The 6,575-nt window shown below is 43.4% G+C and overlaps 1 protein-coding gene across 1 annotated transcript in view; it reads left to right on the top strand.

Annotated features, from left to right (window-relative positions):
- Nucleotides 1-5,955: 5,955 nt before the first annotated feature.
- si:ch211-137a8.2 (uncharacterized) overlaps nucleotides 5,956-6,575 on the top strand; it is a 36,281-nt gene continuing 35,661 nt past the window's right edge. Inside the window, exon 1 of the mRNA XM_004565036.6 lies at nucleotides 5,956-6,182. The gene's annotated coding sequence lies outside the window, so the exon portion shown is untranslated. The remainder of the gene's footprint in view (nucleotides 6,183-6,575) is intronic.

The following is a 6,575-nucleotide window of genomic DNA, read 5'->3' as shown; positions in this document are numbered from 1 at the left end:
CAAATGAAAACTCATAATACAAATTAATATTTACCTTTTACCTGATTCTGCTCTCCCCCCATCCTCCCTCACCCTCTGCTTAGCTGAACTAAATTCATGGTTCTCTTCTAATTTTCTCAAACTCAATAGTAATAAATCCGAGCTCCTCTTGGTCGGCACTAAATCAACATTATCCAGAACCAACAGTTTCTCTGTTACTATCAATAACTCGCCGGTCTCCGTTTCTTCCTCTGTGAAAAGCTTGGGTCTCATCCTCAACATTAATCGTCTCCGTCCTTTTCTCTCCCCACATGCCGCTGCCATTCTTGTCCACAGCCTTGTTACTTCCCAGATCGATTATTGTAATTCACTTCTTTTGGGTCTTACTCAAAAATCCATCCACAAGATCCAACGCGTCCAGAACTCCGCTGCCCGTATCACCACCAGGACCCCTTCTGCCCACCACATCACTCCTGTCCTGCAGCAGCATCAATTGTACACATTTAAGGCTATTCATCATCTCTCTCCTCCATATCTCTCTGATCTGGTTCAGATCACCGCCCCATCTCGATGTCTCAGATCTTCTTCTTCCCTTTCTCTCTCCGTCCCCTCCCCCCGTCTTTCCACCATGGGGAGCAGGGCCTTCAGCTGCTCTGCTCCTCGACTCTGGAATTCCCTACCTCCTGATTTGAGAAATATCTCTTCCTTCTTTCTCTTTAAGTCCCAACTCAAAACTCACTTGTTCAAAATAGCTTATCCCACATAACCTCTTAAATCTGCTATTTTAAATTTGTTTTATGTCTTATGCTTTTATGATTCTGTAAACTGCTGGCTTTTATGTTGCTTTTATTATTCTACTGTGTACAGTGTACTTGAGTGTTCTGAAAGGTGCTTTCAAATAAAATGTATTATTATTATTATTATTATTATTATTATTGTTTTTTAATTTGTCGTTTTCAAGAAAATATAATTTTCTGGGGATTATTTTATGGTTCAGGCTTCAAAAGGTTAAAATGAGAAACAAAAATAAAAAGGTTTTATCGATTAAAGGAAATACTGGAGAACAGAACCCGAACTTTTCTACAGTCGTTCATGTTTATTGGATGAAAGTTAGTTTCAGCTGCCACTCAGGCCTCGGCTCAGTTTGAAGAAAATATTCAGTCAATCAAGATTTTTGTTTTGTTTTGCACGTCAGGTGAGTTTTGTTGAGGTTCAAGCACCTTCAGCATCACTGCTACAGTAACAGTCATGTGATTAAAGGTTATAAACGGACAAAAACAAGCAACACTGACTCTTTGTGTGAAACTGGAAATAAACAACAACTTCAAGTCCAGTCCAGTATTTTGTCTGCCCAACTACCCACCCCAAACTCCTCATAACCACCCATTTCTTTCATTTTCTGTTCCCTTCACACCCTCTGCAGGTAAAGAAACATCATTAAAGAAAAAAGAGGTGGATACGGGCTTTAAAGCAGCGTCTAAGCCTCATAAAGGCACCAAGCAGGATGGACAGTTCAGATATAATTATTGAAAGTACAAAAATATGTTTATGCACTTAACCATAAGAAAAAGCAAGTCCAACATAATAAGAGCAGTGATCAGTCCATGAATTATTATCATGGTGAGCTGAGAGAGCCAGAATCAGCGTGAAGGCGACAGATGGGGCCATGACAAGGTCATCCATTCGGCTCAGTGGCACCAAAAACTGAACTTGGCAAGATTTTTGTGTAAACAGTTGTTTTGGGCCAAAAATGACAAAACAGAGCAGAGGTAGGTGATGTGGATTCTTTCCTTGGTCCAAATTCAAATCTGCTTAGTTTTGAGTCTGAAAATCAGCTGATCAGAGTGTGGCTGAGAGCAACCACCCAGCAGGAGACCATTAAATATGAATTTATCAAACAGGGAACTTTAAAAACTCATGGGTGGCTCTGGTGGTTAAACCTTTTGAACAAAAAGAGCTTCCCATGACTGGCAGATGTGACAAACCAAGCAGCTACAACCTAAATTTACCAGCTCCCTGGCTCGTGTCGGCCGTTAAATTCCCTTTTACTCGTAGCCATAAATACAGCTCATTGTCCTGGTGGGATTGTGTTGGCAGCACGCCGTTCGCCGTGGCCGTAAATAGCCTCAGAACCAGCATCTTATGTAATTTCCTACTAAACCTCTCTTTGAAATACGCCGCCTTACGTAACTGTCCTACAACACCGGGCCTCATTTACATAATTGTATAGCGATAAACTCATTGCGCTAATCTATGGCCCCTCATTTACATATATGCAAATGAGCCTCACGTGTCTACAATTCCTCAAAATATGGCAGGACTTTGATTTCTTCTGCCTGTTTTTTTAATGTCTGTATGTGAGCATGTATTCATATGTTTGTGGGTACCAAAATCCTGGTCCCCACAAGTTCAAAAGTATTTTTGAGGCTCAGTTTTGTTCTGCTGTCTGCCCCCACAACAGATAAACTTCAGCTGTCAGATTCAGCTCTGTGTTATAAATCTGTGATTTTGGACGATGATGATCATGGATGGTTAATCATCCAACATGTCGTTCACGTTATGGTCCAGAGATGCTACGTTACAAATGAAAAGTGAATGCAGTGTTGGGCAAGTCTCACGCCACCCCCCTTCTCTTTATATTACAGACAATATGTTTATTGAAATGTATGAAAACATAAACTAAAACAAAGCAAAAGAAAAAAGAAAGAAAAGGAAAACAGTGACGCTGTTATCAGTCAGATGCTTTCCAGATAAATCTGATGGTGTCGTCTGCGTTCGTAATTCCAGCAGTTTCGAAGGATCTCCAACATCACCGATTAAAAAGCCAAACATGGCAGAGCCTCCAGCGTGTTCACAGATGGCTGCAGACTCCGACTGCTGACCTCCTCCTGACCGTGGGTCCATCTCTCCATCAGACCGGTTCCTCTGGTCTTCAGTCCAGTTTCATACCTCTCCCTTCGTTAAGCACGGCTTCCTGACAGCCGTCCTTCACTGAGACCATTTCTGCTGAGACTCCAGAGAACAGCAGACGATCAGCCGAAGGTCCCGATCGTCTCTCTGCTCTCGTCTCAGCTCTTTGCTGGATTGTTTTCCTGTTTCTTTCAGACGCTGTTCATTTGTTGCAGACAGTTTTTTAGACGTTACACTTCTTTTGCCCAGCTTCCTCAGAATTTCTAACAGCTCTTTTGTTTGCGCAGAAATATTCTTTCATGCTGTCAAACTGTGTTTTCTTTGAGATTTTTTATAGATTCAACTAAAGAAATTGTTCAAAAATGTGTTGTGTGACAGGCTGCTGGTAACAAGGTGTCTAAAGATACTTTTTAGACCTGGTTCTTTGCTCAGTCCTCTGCGATGTTTAGACAACGTTGTTCGTTGGGAGCCCTTCATGCTTGAACGATTCATACGTCTGCGTTATCGTTCCTGTGAAAAAGCAGCTGGTGTCCAAAGGAAAACTCTGACAGGTCTCCAGAAGGAAAACTGTTGCTCAGGAGCACTTTAAGACAGCGGTCCCCAACCCCCGGGTCTCAGACCAGTGCCGGTCCGTGAGTTTCCACGTGTGTTGTGAATAAATCTTCTTTTTTTCGATACCAGTACTAGTTTTATTTTGTTGTATTTATCTTAAAGGCCGGTCCGTGAAAATATTGTCGGGCATAAACCGGTCCGTGGCGCAAAAAAGGTTGGAGACCGCTGCTTTAAGACATTACCAGACATTTGGCTCCTTGGAAGGTTTGACTCAAGACTTTTGCACGGCTAACTGTATCTCCCTTTGTAATCTCACTGATAACAAAATCAGACAGGAAATAGTTTGTTAGCTTGCCAAACACGATCCATGATGCTAACTCATCTCTCCAGCCTGATATCAAAGCCTCACATGACATGGTCACCTAACGGTAATCTGTCTTCTTAGACATGAACATCACATCTCATCTCCATCACCCACACCTTCAACCTTCAAATGTGGACTTTTCAGCTCTTTACAAGTAGAAAATGTTCATCTTGTATACACTGACACGAATTATGAACACGTGAGACCAGAGAGATGAAAATTTGCTTTCAGAAACACGAATCAGATGTTTGAAGGTCGTGACTGTTTCACAGAGCGCTGTGACATCAGCCTGCAGAGACTCGAAGAGCACAGTCTGAGGTACGTCACATGCAGGCTCTGTTAGCTGTCAGATGTGTTTCATTTACAATGTAAGGGCCTCCACGGTCACTCATAATGGTTTTCTGGACTTACACCAGGCTCGTTTCAGGCTGGCTCAGACGCACGATGGATATCTGGGTCAGTTTTAGGAAAGAAAACACCAAAAAAAAGAAGAAAATATACAAGAAGAAAGTTTTAAAATAAGCACGTTTTTGTTCATCTCAACATCTCACATTTCCTTCTATCTGAACACTGGCACCAAAACATTATCTTGCAAATATAAAGACATTTTTTTTGTCAGGTTTTGAAATGTCTGCCTTTTTTTGTCCTCACTGCTGAGGAAACGGCCGTATGTGCAGGCAGCTCATTACGACTGTAGTTACTGTGCAAACTCAGAGAGTGACATGAAGACGTATATCACACGGACAAAAGGAAGGAAAGAAAACATCAGTTCATAAAGGACTGCGAGTTTTTTCCATGGTGATGTTGTCACTGCGCGAGTGCTGAACAAACACCTTCCCCTCTGTACATAAAACGCACAAAGGTGTTGTGTGGGCTGCCTGACGAAGCCTCCGCCTGGGCATGTTTTCACACAGGGGTCAGGACGGCGCCGGGAAACGAGGCGAGGCCGGCAACACGGGCTTCACTTTTCCTTTTGTGGCCTTTGAATGTTTTTAATTTCAACAGTTATGTACAAAAAGACCAAAAGCTATAATTAAACTACACAAAACACTGAAAAATGAATAATTATCTGAAAACAGCCTCAAATCTGGTGAAACTGCTGGTTCAGGTGGACGCTCACGTCTCCATCCCGGAACGTTTCAATCCTGATCATGAAGCAGCTTCATGAGACACAAACACCACAAAACATAAAACCAACACTTCAGAAAGCAGCACGTGTTTGTGCTCGAGTTTTCCTCACAGTCACAAATATTCATGGATTTTAATAACAGCTGATTTGTCTTCAGTAGGGATCTGTTACCACGGCAACCCAGAAAACAGGGCTTTAAAAAACTCTTTGAACCGAAAACACAAATGTTTTCTGAGCTTTCTGCTGGTTAAAACTTACAAAGTTTTTAGGGCTTGACTTTAACTTTATATAATTAATAGCAAGATTAAAATAGTCTGTAGCAGTCAGCTGTGTGAGGAAGTCGAACTGAGCTCTCCAGGGTTCAAAGGTCGACTTTTTCATCCACTAACAGTGCAAAAACTAAACATTGTGTACATGGATGTGTTTTAAAACACACGTGAAGTGTTGTGGCTGAGCTGGAGAGGAGCAGGTGCCCGTAAGCACAAGTGTTGTGTTGTTTTCATCATAAACGTGTTGCTGTGTGTGAATGTGTTTCAGGTTTTGCTTAAATGCGGTTCAGTGTCGGTGCTTTGGCAGCTCAGGTGAGCACAACAATACCTGAATAAGGTTTATAATTAACGCTGCGATTATAAATGCTGCATCATCACATGTGAGGCCTTGGAAAGTGTGTCTGCTCATTAAAAATTAAGCTGCGTGTTTACAGTTGTGAGCTAGATGGTTTCTGAGTTTTATTGCTTTATGGTTTGATTACAAATTGAAAGCAGGCCAGGCTGACGTGGCCACGTCCCATTCCGAACTCGGAGCACGTCTATGCGTCCTTGACAGACACCTGTGGACCGAGGCAATCCTCAGACAGACTAAACACGAGTGAAATAAAGAACGAAGAGCACAAAAGCTTCACGAGGACGTGAAAGGTCGTGGTTTTCTGAGTAAGGAGGCGAACGAGGACAGATCAGAGGAAGGTTTGGCACAGAAATAGGACGCAGGAAACCAAAATAGGAAGAGCTATTGCAGCGTGATGCAGGTGACCTGCAGCAGGTGTTTTTGTGTGCGTGCGTGCAGACAGGTCTGTGGAGGGGGCGTGGCTTATAAACTACCTGCAGCAGGTAAGGTTCGGGTTACCTGCAGCGCTCCAGTCTCTGCTCCGCTTTGGAAGAACATAATTCAGTGTTTGCTGATGAGTTTGTTCACTTATCGCTCAGCCGGTCAGAAGCCCAGAGTCGCAGAGCGGAGATCATCCACCCGCAGGTGAGTCGGTCATTACTCGCACCTGCGGCCTCTGCACAGCGTCTCCTCACAGCCTGAGCTGCTGCTTTTTTTTATTCTGCTGTTTGTTGGCTGGTTGGTTTCTGGCTGTGTGTCGCGTGAGAGCAGACTTCAGTAATCACTTCCAGCGAAACTCCATCAACGCTCGTGTTGTTTTCAGGAAACATGCGGTTTTAATGCGAGACTGTGACGTGTAATTCATACCTGCGTAAGAACTGGTTTTGTGCACGCGCGTGTTGTTGGATGCAGGGCTGCTGGGGGGGTGTCCGGTGTCCGGTGTGCTCTCCCGACACGAGTTTGCGGAGGTGCGTGCGTGAGTGTTTGGTGTGCAAATGGTCCTGTTGCCTTGGTTACAGTGACATCACGCATGCTGCT

This window comes from Maylandia zebra, linkage group LG14 (assembly GCF_041146795.1).
Source record: "Maylandia zebra isolate NMK-2024a linkage group LG14, Mzebra_GT3a, whole genome shotgun sequence".
In the NCBI taxonomy this organism is placed as follows: domain Eukaryota; kingdom Metazoa; phylum Chordata; class Actinopteri; order Cichliformes; family Cichlidae; genus Maylandia; species Maylandia zebra.
The sequence above is the reverse complement of the archived record's forward strand: the minus strand, read 5'-3'. Positions and strand labels throughout refer to the sequence as shown.